This window comes from Dendropsophus ebraccatus, chromosome 11 (assembly GCF_027789765.1).
Source record: "Dendropsophus ebraccatus isolate aDenEbr1 chromosome 11, aDenEbr1.pat, whole genome shotgun sequence".
Taxonomy (NCBI): Eukaryota; Metazoa; Chordata; class Amphibia; order Anura; family Hylidae; genus Dendropsophus; species Dendropsophus ebraccatus.
This window is the reverse complement of record NC_091464.1, coordinates 71,547,937-71,563,738: the sequence shown is the minus strand read 5'-3', so window position 1 is coordinate 71,563,738 and position 15,802 is coordinate 71,547,937. Positions and strand designations below refer to the sequence as shown.

Genomic DNA, 15,802 nt, shown 5'->3' with positions numbered 1-15,802 from the left:
ACATTTCAGAATTGCAAAGTAAGCCTAAAAGTAAAATTAATAATACTGGTGGGTGTGTGGGGAGATTAAAAACTGGAGAGTGACCCGGCGCCCCAAAAGTAAAAAAACAAACAAACATAAGAAGTCATTTAGAAAATGTATGACAGCTGCCATGGTGACTTCATGGGAATGTGATAAGAGGCGGGCACCACCTAATATACTAAAATACTAACTAAAGGGGTGCAGCCCCAATAGCCAATCTGAGGCCAGTATTGGAGGTAGCTCTATCATAACTGGTGCAAGCAAAAGTCAAGCAGTTGTCATCGCTTCTCTGCCTTTTGGCTAAGTGTAGTATCTGTTCTTAACAGTTTAATATCTGATACGTCTCCTATCTGGGGACCATATATTAAATGGATTTTTAGAACAGGGAGATGGAAAAAGAGCTTGCTGTCCTCTCCAGGCATTGACCTGGTATTGCAGTGCCTCCAGGTTCAGTGCACAAAAAAAAAAAAAAAAGTCAAGCAGTTGCCTATAGCTCTAGCAACATTTTGCCAATTTTTGTCCTCATAGCGCTACTGTCATTTAAATAAACTTTGACCTCATACAGACACGTCAAACATTTTGCAGGGTAAGGGCTGTATTTTAAGCCCGGGGAGCCTGTTTCCTGCAATGAGATGGACTGTGTTCTGAGCTGGGGAGTGAAGTGCACAGCCATGTGCTTCTCCTAAACATATCCAGAGATCAGTGGATGTCTCATCACCAAGACCCCAACTGATCAGAACTTATGAGATGTCCAATTTTTTTAAGTAATGTTTAAATAAAAACAGGGACAGTCCCAAGGACAGTGAGCATCTGGAAAGTCACAGTTCATTCAATGCACTGCCTATTTCTCTATCTTATTTCTTAATAAATCAAACTTGTTTGGAAATGAATTATTATAAGTTATTATTATTATTACATTTTGAAAAAAAATATATTCTTATACACTTTTCTTCTACTTCTATATTCGCTTTGTGTTCTCAAACTGTATCACTAAAAGCTGCATTATTTAATCTGACCACTAGATGTCAGTGGAAATAATTTAACAGCATTTTCCACATAGACACAGCTGAAGCATGCAAATCGGTGAAATCTCAACCTGTTCTTAAAGCGACCATGAAAATAATCATTCTGTGCACAGACTCCAGGCAAAACATTCAGCGGAAGCCTTACTTACAATACACAGATATAAAAACATGAAAGGTCAGGCTGCATTGCAGACCATGAATGTCTTGTGGAAGATATAGTGTGGATTCCATACACTGAAATTTAAATAGAGGTATGGTACTAGTAAATACTACAAAATACCTTAAAGGAGTTTGTCTTTTAAAAGACAATCCCTTTAATATGAAAGGCACCAGCTATCAGGGGGTTGGGCTCCTGAGACTTCAAGAAACATTGCCATCTGCAGTTTATTTCTGCAGCAGCTACAGTGGAAATATAGTATGGTATCCCTTTCATATAGTGTCCCCTCCAGATTTTCCAAAACTACAACCTCAATTGTGCATTGACAGCATGTTCCTGGATGCAGGTAATTGACAGTGGGGAAGTGCAGCCACCATCTCCCTGCTCCTTTACCTGTTCGGCGGGTGACATAGCAGTAAGACCCCCACTAATCAAAACTTCTCACATGTCAACTGGTTGTAGGGTACAAACCCACACACCGTATATGGAGCGTATTTACTACTGTGATACGCAGCAAATACGCAGCAGATTAGATCTAAATAACTGAACACAGCATCAAATCTTCACCATCACATCTGCTGCGTATTTGCTGCATATACGGTGTGTGGGTTTATACCCTTAAGCACATTTAGTCATTAGCACATGGGTTCATTTACTTTTTCTTCCTGCATTCTGGATGTTTACTCAATGTGCTCAATATATAAGACCTGACTGGTATAACTTTCACTGCCTATAGTGTTCCATGCAGCTTTATCAGGGGTCCCCTGTATAGCCCGGATGCCACAGTTCCTTGCCAATATATTTGACTCTATTCAATTGTTAGCATTCTAATTGGGTTGCTTTGTATCTGTGCTCTATTATAGGCAGGGGGTAATTTTAGATTTATTAGGGTCAAAAGATTTCATTGCAAAGTTGTACATAGCCTATAAAAGTATATTTCATTATGTCATACAAATGTCAAAAGTTTTTATTGGCCAGGTTGCTAGACACTACTTGCTACAATGAGCCAGGAAAAGAGCTTTGTGATTCACCTATGCAGACATAAAAGCCTATACTAGACCTTGACATGACAACTCATGGCAAGTACCCTTCAAGCACATTGAGTAGGGGGCTTCTGGATATCTATACAACTAGATGTTGCTATTGACCATGAGATCATGTTCACACTTTGGGGGACATGTATCATCCGGCGTACTGTTTAATTTCGGCGTAAAGTGCCGATATGCGAATGATTTTATGCGCAAATGGCCGATTTGCGAATAAAATATTCACATATCGGCACTTTACGCCGGGTACGCCGGGGGGGGGGGCGGTAAGGGGGTGTTGAGTGGGCGGAACGGGGGGGCGCGGACTCTGCGCAATTTATCTTTTTTTCAACTAAAAGATACGCCGAAAACCTTCTCCACCTTTCAGGTGGCGTAGGATTTCGGCTGTGCGCACCGACGCGCACGGGATTTATGTAGAGGCAGTCCGCCTCTACATAAATCTTCGTAGTGCCGGAGATGCGGGGACATTTATAAGTCCGGCGTTTTTTACTAATAATTGTCCCCCTTTGTTTACAGCTGAAATGTTGAGAAGAAGAATGGGCTTCAATGCAAAAAAAAAAAAAAAAAAAGTAGTCTATTTTTCAGTGATTGCATAAAAAATAAATTTTTTTCTGCTCCAAAAATGGTCATGTTAAAGTAAGGGGGAGGGGGTAACAGGGTAGCCCAAGCAGGGTCAATTTTCAATGTGAGCAAGGTAGTTGATTATCCCAGTTCAATGTAAGGGTATGGGAGAAGCTGACTACTTGGGATAAGGAGTTATCCAGTGGGATAAGATTGACCCTTGAGAAGGAGACATAACAGGGTGGATATACCATATTGTATATCGCACAACCCTACAGTTGGCTGTGATTGTGGATGATGCAAGTCCCACAGTTATACAGTGCTAAGCTCACCTTAGGGGAGAGAAGCCATCTAGGTTAACCCTAACCCACGCCAAGAACCTCACAAAACCGTACAGGGTAGTCTCCTAAAACGAGAGTAACTGACCCCAGTAGGACAAAGCTACCAGAATAGGTTTACTAAGTAATAGCCACCAAACAGATAATGTACTAGCCGATACTCTACCCCAAAGGTACAACAAGCAAGTGCAAACTGCAAACTAAATGGGGGTAATCTGCTGGGTGCTACAACAGCAAAACAATATAATAAACCTACAAAGAAAATACTGTACCCAGATATAATACAAATGCAAATAAATTTTATTAATGACACAAACATATAACAGTATACATGATAAAAACACAGACTGAATCAGAACGGATGATGACGAGAAACATGGGTAAAGTACATATACTACAGTGCCGGCTAGCATAAATGTGCAAAAGTGCAAATGATGTAAGTATATCAAGTAAGATGCCTGGCACAATCAATAAATAGGATCTACATATTCAGTAAGGGTTCATTATAGTAAACAACATGTCCTAAAGGACCATGAACCAATCTCACAGACAACCATATCGCTGAACCATTACCTGATCTATGTGTTCATACAATACCCATGAGGTGCGCCCCGACGCGCGTTTCGGCAACACGCCTTTATCGAGGGGTGGCGCCACACTACTAGATCTGATCTTTTATATCCCCTATTCCTGGTTCTAACCAATGAAAAAACTCCATTCCCCATGTAATGATAACAATCACCTGCATGTATCGTCGGCGCATGCTCCCAGGGCCGTCCGTCTCAAACACTTCCGGGTCCGAGCACACATGACCCACGCTAAGCGTGATCATGTGACCGTGCTCCGAGCCGCAAGTGATGTCGGGAGAGACCTCGCTCATGCGCACACATGCGGACCCGATAAAGGAATGCATAAGTGTCATCAGTATGTAAATGGGCGTACTATCCAATCAGCTGAAAACCACATTAGAAAGTCCCCTGAAATGGTTGCTATTAAATTAAATCTAAACTACATTAAAGTCCCCCCCAAAAAAATTAATTATTATGTAGATAATAAAAGTGTATAAAACAGTCACATAATTCTAGATATAATACACTAATTAATACATAATGTATGTGCAACCTAATACTCACAAAAATGTGTATGATGTGCCGTCGGCACAAAGTATGTGAAATAAATAATGTGATACCAAAAAAATGAAAAAGGAGAAAAAGTGTACAAATATGTGTTAATAGAAATACCCAGTATCAAATTTAGTTTAAAACGCATAAAAAACGCATGTCACGCTCTACAATGTGAATAGTGTCAAATATTACAAAATGCTTAAAAATACTGAAAAATACAAAAAAATTCATAATTGTGAAATTGCTCGATGATATGGTGAAGAATAAATATAAAGAGTGAGAATTAATCGTTGACACATACAAAAATTTTATACATAAATATAAAAATATTCATATTGGATTTTTTTAAAAATTATATTTAAATATAAAAATAGAAATAAATAAAACTGGAAATAAAAATAAAAATAATAAAGAATATATGTAAAGAAATTGATAAAAAAATTTTTTAAAGAATATATATATATGTGTAGATATTTATGTGAAAGTTTAGATATTAATAATAATCATGACCATGATGAAAATAGTGACATAATGAAAAAATAAAACATATATATGTAGAATTTTGGAACCCATTTCTATATAATTCAGAAGTAAACATATAAATATAATGCACAAAATGAAATGCTCAAAGTGAGCAATCAAATAATGAATATGTATGGATGGGACTTAGGAATGTCCAATGCAGCAGATTGTAGTATTCTTTCGCCATTAATGTAGAAGATGGATGTGGACGTCTCCAGAGCCTATGCCAGGAAAAATGATCTAAAAGCTAAAAAAGAGAAGGTACATTAGTACCTAAATACACATACAACAACTAAAATACATAAAATCATAAAATCAGATCTACATGATCAGAGGAATGGGGCAAAACTCACTACTTCATTCAACCCCATAGGTTGCACCGTCTTGAGAACCCATATCCATCGTGTTTCACATTGAGCTAGTTTCTTTGCTACATCGCCACCACGGGTACCCATATTGATTTTATCGATTCCCCTCACCTTCAGTTTTGTTGGATCACAATTATGGTATTTAAAGAAATGCCGGGCTATCGGTTTCAGTGACTCAGGATCAATTGTATCTTTCGCCTTCAGGATGTCACGTATATGTTCACGGACACGTGTTTTCAATTCTCTGGTAGTTAGCCCAATATATATTTTTGAGCATGGGCAGGACGCATGATATACAACTGCCCGGCTGGAACATGAGATATGCTGTGTGATCTTAAATTTTTGTGTTCCCGTGCTGTCTGTAAACTCCGTTTCCTTCACTATGTTTGGGCAAGCGATGCATTTCCCACATGGATAGCATCCCCAGGGCTTCTTCTTTGCCCCAAAACACTGTCCAGGGGGATCCGTGATATATTCACTTTTAACAAGCATGTCCCTGAGATTTTTTGATCTTCTTGCTGTTATAGCTGGCTTCTCTGGAATATAATTACAAAGGATGGGATCTACAGTGAGTACCGCCCAATGCTTTTCCAAGCATGCCCTCATTTTTGGCCAATGAGAATGATAGTTGGTAATAAAACGTACCTTATCATCTTTCTTATTCCGCTGTGTAACCTGTAGTAATTCATCACGATTGGCCCTTCTAGCACGATTGTAGGCCTTCTTTATACTGCGGTGACTGTAGCCCCGTTGAAGGAATCTTCTTTCCAAGTCAGCCGACTGTTTCTCGAAGTCCGTGGTTGTAGAACATATCCGTTTCATCCTAAGGAATTGACCTGTCGGGATAGCATTTATTGTCGATGATGGATGTGCAGATGATGCATGGAGGTATGTGTTCGCAGCCGTTTTCTTCCGGAATACATCAGTTTGGATGTATCCCTCATTGTCCCGTTTCAGTTTTATATCTAGAAAATCAATTTCATCATAGTTATAGGTATATGTAACCCTGATATTCCTAGAGTTGTTATTGATGGTCTCCATGAACAATTTTAGTTCATCCACTGTTCCCTGCCAGATCATGAACACATCATCGATGAACCGTGCCCAGAACAGGACACGGTCCATCTCAGGTGGTCCATGATCTGACAGGAATAGGTCCCTCTCCCACAGCCCCAGAAACAAATTTGCATACGAGGGCGCACAAGCCGCCCCCATTGCAGTGCCCTGGAGCTGCAGGTAGAGGGACCCTTTGAAAGTGAAAAAATTATGCGTTAGTGTGAATCTCAAAAGACTCGACACCAATTTGGCCATGTCACTCTCCATGTTACTCATCTGCAGAAAAAATTCCGTTGCTTCAATGCCATCATCATGGCGAATACTCGTATAGAGTGATTCAATGTCGCATGTTACCAGAATCATATTGGTATCAAGTTGTATCCCACTCACTTTACCTAATAGGTCCATAGAATCCCTCGTATAGGATGGCAAACATTCAACTAGTGGTTTTAAGGCATGATCAATGAATTTGTTAATGTTCTCAGTGAAGTTACCTCGTCCAGATATGATTGGTCTCCCAGGTGGGCGTGTAGCGTTCTTGTGGACCTTTGGGAGAAGGTACAACGTTGGAATGGTTGGATGTTTCACTGTGAGGGCATCATGTAGCTCTTTCGAAATTGTTCCCTTGGTTTCAGCTTGAAGGAGAATATCCTCCAGGCTAGACAAAAAGGAGGCAAGGGGGTTAAAGGTTAACTTTTTGTAGCAATTCACATCACGTAATTGTCTGTATGCCTCCGCTTCATACATATTCTTTGGCCAAACAACCATATTGCCCCCTTTGTCTGCCGGTTTATAAATCACATCTTTACAATTTTTCAATTTTTTAATGCTCATTCGTTGAGCCGATGTGAGGTTATCATTCCTGATGTTTGTGGGCATCATAGATAATTCTTTCTCCACCAATTTAACAAATAAATCAATGGGTGGACACAATGAAAATTGGGGGAATTTTTGTGATTTCTTCCTAATACATTGAGGGATCTTACCGTCATCAGAGATCTGTTCCCGTTCTAATTCATGTAATGCACGTAAAGCCGCTTGTTCAGTTGATGAGGGAAAGATGTCAGCATTCTCATTTCGATGATACCATCTCTTCAACATCAAGGTACGTGCAAAGAGATGTAAATCCTTGACTACTGTAAATGAGTCACATCGGGAAGAAGGGGAAAAAGTTAACCCCTTTTCCAACACTGATAAATCCGTTTCAGTCAAAATATATGAGGATAAATTAATTACCTTAGGGCCAGAACTGTCGTCCGATGGTCCCGCACGATGTTCCTGTTTTCGTTTATTCGCCGTATTGCTATAATTAAATTTCCTCTTGTTTCTTCTTTCGGTATAGGAATTATATCCTCCTGTCTCACTCCGATCACTTGCAGAGGAGACCGAAGATACTGACATCGATCTTCCTCGCATCCTAGGTGTAGTTCTCACCGTTTTTTCTCGTTGCCATCTGTACATTTTCTTTTGTTGAGCATCATTCAGATCACGAGACAACTTCTTCCCTTTTTTGTCGTGAATATCTTTCTCCCAGATAGTGAACTGTCCATCCAAATATGTGTTAAATCTTTCCAATTCTTCTGGTTTTAACTCCTTCTTAAGTTGTTCTTGGAGTGACTCAATTTCACCATCCATTTTTTCCAAAGATCTCTTATTCAGTCCAATTAAAAGCTCCATGAATTTATGTGAACTATTGGTACACACTTCTTCCCATTTTGTCGAGAAGATTTGATCCTCAATCGGGAAAGACGGATACACCTGTATGCGTAGACCACGTGGTACAAGCCCTTTCCGGAGATAATTTTCTAAAAATGCCTTGTTCCACCAAACTTTAGTGCGTTTGTGGAACAGATTCTTAAGTGACTTTTGTAAAAAATTCCCATTCCTCTGACCATTAAAACCAACCGTTGCTGATTCATCTTTAAAAACTTGGTCTAGTTGATTCAGCCAGGATTGTTCCCGGTTCCTGTAATCCATGATATCAGCTAGAACTAAAGATCTGTGAAAAACACAGAGAAAATATCAACCAAACAGATAATGTACTAGCCGATACTCTACCCCAAAGGTACAACAAGCAAGTGCAAACTGCAAACTAAATGGGGGTAATCTGCTGGGTGCTACAACAGCAAAACAATATAATAAACCTACAAAGAAAATACTGTACCCAGATATAATACAAATGCAAATAAATTTTATTAATGACACAAACATATAACAGTATACATGATAAAAACACAGACTGAATCAGAACGGATGATGACGAGAAACATGGGTAAAGTACATATACTACAGTGCCGGCTAGCATAAATGTGCAAAAGTGCAAATGATGTAAGTATATCAAGTAAGATGCCTGGCACAATCAATAAATAGGATCTACATATTCAGTAAGGGTTCATTATAGTAAACAACATGTCCTAAAGGACCATGAACCAATCTCACAGACAACCATATCGCTGAACCATTACCTGATCTATGTGTTCATACAATACCCATGAGGTGCGCCCCGACGCGCGTTTCGGCAACACGCCTTTATCGAGGGGTGGCGCCACACTACTAGATCTGATCTTTTATATCCCCTATTCCTGGTTCTAACCAATGAAAAAACTCCATTCCCCATGTAATGATAACAATCACCTGCATGTATCGTCGGCGCATGCTCCCAGGGCCGTCCGTCTCAAACACTTCCGGGTCCGAGCACACATGACCCACGCTAAGCGTGATCATGTGACCGTGCTCCGAGCCGCAAGTGATGTCGGGAGAGACCTCGCTCATGCGCACACATGCGGACCCGATAAAGGAATGCATAAGTGTCATCAGTATGTAAATGGGCGTACTATCCAATCAGCTGAAAACCACATTAGAAAGTCCCCTGAAATGGTTGCTATTAAATTAAATCTAAACTACATTAAAGTCCCCCCCAAAAAAATTAATTATTATGTAGATAATAAAAGTGTATAAAACAGTCACATAATTCTAGATATAATACACTAATTAATACATAATGTATGTGCAACCTAATACTCACAAAAATGTGTATGATGTGCCGTCGGCACAAAGTATGTGAAATAAATAATGTGATACCAAAAAAATGAAAAAGGAGAAAAAGTGTACAAATATGTGTTAATAGAAATACCCAGTATCAAATTTAGTTTAAAACGCATAAAAAACGCATGTCACGCTCTACAATGTGAATAGTGTCAAATATTACAAAATGCTTAAAAATACTGAAAAATACTAAAAAATTCATAATTGTGAAATTGCTCGATGATATGGTGAAGAATAAATATAAAGAGTGAGAATTAATCGTTGACACATACAAAAATTTTATACATAAATATAAAAATATTCATATTGGATTTTTTTAAAAATTATATTTAAATATAAAAATAGAAATAAATAAAACTGGAAATAAAAATAAAAATAATAAAGAATATATGTAAAGAAATTGATAAAAATTTTTTTTAAAGAATATATATATATGTGTAGATATTTATGTGAAAGTTTAGATATTAATAATAATCATGACCATGATGAAAATAGTGACATAATGAAAAAATAAAACATATATATGTAGAATTTTGGAACCCATTTCTATATAATTCAGAAGTAAACATATAAATATAATGCACAAAATGAAATGCTCAAAGTGAGCAATCAAATAATGAATATGTAACGGATAGGATGAAACGGATATGTTCTACAACCACGGACTTCGAGAAACAGTCGGCTGACTTGGAAAGAAGATTCCTTCAACGGGGCTACAGTCACCGCAGTATAAAGAAGGCCTACAATCGTGCTAGAAGGGCCAATCGTGATGAATTACTACAGGTTACACAGCGGAATAAGAAAGATGATAAGGTACGTTTTATTACCAACTATCATTCTCATTGGCCAAAAATGAGGGCATGCTTGGAAAAGCATTGGGCGGTACTCACTGTAGATCCCATCCTTTGTAATTATATTCCAGAGAAGCCAGCTATAACAGCAAGAAGATCAAAAAATCTCAGGGACATGCTTGTTAAAAGTGAATATATCACGGATCCCCCTGGACAGTGTTTTGGGGCAAAGAAGAAGCCCTGGGGATGCTATCCATGTGGGAAATGCATCGCTTGCCCAAACATAGTGAAGGAAACGGAGTTTACAGACAGCACGGGAACACAAAAATTTAAGATCACACAGCATATCTCATGTTCCAGCCGGGCAGTTGTATATCATGCGTCCTGCCCATGCTCAAAAATATATATTGGGCTAACTACCAGAGAATTGAAAACACGTGTCCGTGAACATATACGTGACATCCTGAAGGCGAAAGATACAATTGATCCTGAGTCACTGAAACCGATAGCCCGGCATTTCTTTAAATACCATAATTGTGATCCAACAAAACTGAAGGTGAGGGGAATCGATAAAATCAATATGGGTACCCGTGGTGGCGATGTAGCAAAGAAACTAGCTCAATGTGAAACACGATGGATATGGGTTCTCAAGACGGTGCAACCTATGGGGTTGAATGAAGTAGTGAGTTTTGCCCCATTCCTCTGATCATGTAGATCTGATTTTATGATTTTATGTATTTTAGTTGTTGTATGTGTATTTAGGTACTAATGTACCTTCTCTTTTTTAGCTTTTAGATCATTTTTCCTGGCATAGGCTCTGGAGACGTCCACATCCATCTTCTACATTAATGGCGAAAGAATACTACAATCTGCTGCATTGGACATTCCTAAGTCCCATCCATACATATTCATTATTTGATTGCTCACTTTGAGCATTTCATTTTGTGCATTATATTTATATGTTTACTTCTGAATTATATAGAAATGGGTTCCAAAATTCTACATATATATGTTTTATTTTTTCATTATGTCACTATTTTCATCATGGTCATGATTATTATTAATATCTAAACTTTCACATAAATATCTACACATATATATATATTCTTTAAAAAATTTTTTTATCAATTTCTTTACATATATTCTTTATTATTTTTATTTTTATTTCCAGTTTTATTTATTTCTATTTTTATATTTAAATATAATTTTTAAAAAAATCCAATATGAATATTTTTATATTTATGTATAAAATTTTTGTATGTGTCAACGATTAATTCTCACTCTTTATATTTATTCTTCACCATATCATCGAGCAATTTCACAATTATGAATTTTTTAGTATTTTTCAGTATTTTTAAGCATTTTGTAATATTTGACACTATTCACATTGTAGAGCGTGACATGCGTTTTTTATGCGTTTTAAACTAAATTTGATACTGGGTATTTCTATTAACACATATTTGTACACTTTTTCTCCTTTTTCATTTTTTTGGTATCACATTATTTATTTCACATACTTTGTGCCGACGGCACATCATACACATTTTTGTGAGTATTAGGTTGCACATACATTATGTATTAATTAGTGTATTATATCTAGAATTATGTGACTGTTTTATACACTTTTATTATCTACATAATAATTAATTTTTTTGGGGGGGACTTTAATGTAGTTTAGATTTAATTTAATAGCAACCATTTCAGGGGACTTTCTAATGTGGTTTTCAGCTGATTGGATAGTACGCCCATTTACATACTGATGACACTTATGCATTCCTTTATCGGGTCCGCATGTGTGCGCATGAGCGAGGTCTCTCCCGACATCACTTGCGGCTCGGAGCACGGTCACATGATCACGCTTAGCGTGGGTCATGTGTGCTCGGACCCGGAAGTGTTTGAGACGGACGGCCCTGGGAGCATGCGCCGACGATACATGCAGGTGATTGTTATCATTACATGGGGAATGGAGTTTTTTCATTGGTTAGAACCAGGAATAGGGGATATAAAAGATCAGATCTAGTAGTGTGGCGCCACCCCTCGATAAAGGCGTGTTGCCGAAACGCGCGTCGGGGCGCACCTCATGGGTATTGTATGAACACATAGATCAGGTAATGGTTCAGCGATATGGTTGTCTGTGAGATTGGTTCATGGTCCTTTAGGACATGTTGTTTACTATAATGAACCCTTACTGAATATGTAGATCCTATTTATTGATTGTGCCAGGCATCTTACTTGATATACTTACATCATTTGCACTTTTGCACATTTATGCTAGCCGGCACTGTAGTATATGTACTTTACCCATGTTTCTCGTCATCATCCGTTCTGATTCAGTCTGTGTTTTTATCATGTATACTGTTATATGTTTGTGTCATTAATAAAATTTATTTGCATTTGTATTATATCTGGGTACAGTATTTTCTTTGTAGGTTTATTACTAAGTAATAGGTCTGCTGCGCAGCGCAAGACGACTGGGTAATCTGGGAAGTCTGCTACACCCAGATAACCGACGACTGGGCCTCCTGCTACCCACCTAGGGCGTGTTTTATGCAACTAGGGTGCAGAAGGCGGTCAGACTATAGTCTAAGGCTGGGTTCACACTACGTATATTTCAGTCAGTATTGTGGTCCTCATATTGCAACCAAAACCAGGAGTGGATTGAATACACAGAAAGGATCTGTTCACACAATGTTGAAATTGAGTGGATGGCCATCATTTAATGGCAAATATTTGCTGGCATTTTAAAACAACGGCTGTTGTATTGAAATAATGGCCGTTATTTACTGTTATATGGCGGCCATCCACTCAATTTCAACATTGTATGAACAGTGCCTTTCTGTATTTTCAATCCACTCCTTGTTTTGGTTGCAATATGAGGACCACAATACTGACTGAAATATACGTAGTGTGAACCCAGCCTTAGTGAGTATGAGTATCCCTTACATCTTCTTACCTACACTTTAGTTCCGGTAGAGTACAGATTCTACATTGGGCAGGGCTCCTCTGGCAACTCTTCTCCTCTTCCCTCTCCTCACAAAGCACTTACTACCACAAGCACCTATCTCTACCAAACACTCATCTTATCCTACTGTCAACAACCACTTTTGACATGATTTGCACTACCTGTATTGAGCATACAGTTCCCCCGCAACGTTATACAGTTAAGTGTTCTATTTTTGTACTAAACGCATGGGGCTCTGTCTTATCTTCCCCACCTGCACCCACACACACCGCTGTCTGCCTTGGGTTATTTTTCCCCTCTCTGTGGGTGGGGGTACTGACATTGCGGGTGGGTCTACTACCACTCCAGGTTGCCGTGACAAGCACCCAAGGGACCTGCAATACTCCCAGGGGTTACCGACCATTCGGGGATATAAACTGGCCAAAACAGGTACCAACATCTCACCTGTATAATACTACTACAGTACTGGCGTCACGAAAAACAACATCACAGTAACTGGCCGAGTAAAAAAACATCACAAAATAACTATCCATAGCAATGAAAAGTGTCTGCTGGGGATTAGAGACACCAGTCCTGAGTTGATCAGCTCACCGGCATGCCAGTTTCTTCTTATAAAGAATTTGTTCTTGTGGTTCCAGAAATTTTTCAGTTTGCTTAGTCAGACTATTTCAGATGCCAAACTGAAAGGAATTTTATGGTATATACTGATGTAATAAAACATGCACTTCATATTTGTTGCCTTGCCCTTTCTATGTCATCTCTTTCTATATTGCCCCTCTTCAATAATAAATGAGCCTTCTAATACCTCACATTCTGTACACTAAAGCCGCACAGTTATTGGCCCCTGGCAACATGATTGCAGGGTAAAATATGTATATAGATTGCAATTACTGCTGACATCTAAACAACATTAACAAAGACTCTATTGGATTTTTTCAGGTAATCAAAGGTCATATTATTAAAAGCTTACAAGCATCATGAGTGCAGCAATAAATCACTTCCCAAAGCTAAAAGATCATTCCGAAGAAAAATGGAAGGTCTTGTGTAAATACGCCGAGCGTTTCCCACATGGTAGCGCAATTACAATGACGAGGAGCTGCCTCATCCCGCGCAGAGGGCTGTGTACAAATAGGAAATTGATATTATATTAAATTGTCAATATTATGCAGTTTATTTCTTCAATTCGTATCCAAAGGTTCAGTTGTTAAACGGCAAATAAAGCAATATCGCTCCTTGCTTCATACCGTGTCTCCACAATATGAAAGCTGTAGTGATAAAAGACTAAAAATATTACTGCCGAAGATGTATTAAAATCTATCAAGTTAAACAGGTTGTACAAGGGTAGATAAATATGTCTGCTTTCCTCCGCAAACAGTGCCACTCCTGACGGCAGGCCGTGTGGGTTATTGCAAGTTGGCGACAGGAAGTGGAATTTTCTTTCCAGTCTGACTCAGATACTATACATAGAAAATCTCTCCTGCTCTGGACAGTTCCTGACATGGACAGAGGTGGCAGCAGAGAGCACAGTGTAAGACTGGAAAGAATGCACCATTTCCTGCTGAACATACAGAAGCTGATAAGTACTGGAAGATTTGAAATTCTTAAATTGTTGTCCTCCAAAGTAGCGCTTTAACCATTTTCCAACCCTAAATGTACCATCAGGTTTAGCAAATTTTTTTTATTTATTTATTTATTTTTACATTACCCTCTCGGCGCCAAAATGGTGTTCTCAGTGGAGTGGTCCTATTTTCAAAACTCAGCCCAGTTCCCATGCTCAGTACCATTTTTGTCTTGTGCAGTGACCCGTTTCTATGCACTGGAGGCAGGCCCGGCGCCCCCCAGTGTGATGATATCCCCCCTCACCCCTGTTTGACATGTCCCTGTTGTATATAATGGAGGCGTGTCACAGAGGGGAGGGGATATTGTCACACTGGGGGGCTCTGGGCCTTTCACCAGTGCATACAGCCGGGCTATTGCAAAAGACATTACTACAATGATCAGTATTTGCTCCCACAGTCATGCATCAGGATGACATGTTACTGCAGCAATGCCAAAGGCATCAAGTAAGCCCAACTAAGTCCATCAAGTACATTTATACTTACATAGATTGCTCTCGGTTGATCTAGAGGAAATTAAAAAATGTAGAGAAAAAAAAAACCTTTCTGACCTCTGCCAGCTAACAGACAGATGCACAGTCTTGATTGGTCTAGATCTTACTAATCAGGAGAATGGCTAATTTTGTGGTACCTAATTTTAGTATCCACCTTGCAGCTATTTCTGGCCAGGCAACTCCATTAAAAGTCTATGTGGCCACTGGATGGAGATGATTGATAGTAGGGAAGTACCCCGCACAATGGTACCCGCTTACTCTGATCAGTGGGGATCTCACATAGTTACATAGTAGATGGTTAAAAAAAATATACATTATAACCCTACTGTGTTGATCCAGAATCCAGAATAATCAGCGTCCTATCTCATGAAATCTAGTGCCCATAATTTGTAATATTATATTTTTTAAGAAAAGCATCCAGGCCTCCCTTGAACTTATGTAATGAATCGGCCATGACAACATCATGTGGCAGAGAGTTCCACAGTCTTACCACTTGTACAGTAAAGAATCTGCGTTGATGCTGATGATGAAATCTTCTTTCCTCTAGACGTAGAGTATGCCCCCTTGTCATGGTTACAGACCTAGGACCACTAAAAAGACCACTACAAAGACCTCTGTACTGGCCATTCATATATTTGTGCTGTATGTCGGGGTAGCTATGCGGTGTTGTAGCAAC

At 38.9% G+C, this 15,802-nt stretch overlaps 1 non-coding gene across 1 annotated transcript; it reads left to right on the top strand.

Annotated features, from left to right (window-relative positions):
• Positions 1–301: 301 nt before the first annotated feature.
• LOC138768231 (U2 spliceosomal RNA) lies at positions 302–484 on the top strand. The gene has a single exon (XR_011358961.1). It is a non-coding gene; the product is annotated as a U2 spliceosomal RNA (small nuclear RNA).
• The last annotated feature ends 15,318 nt before the right edge of the window (positions 485–15,802 follow it).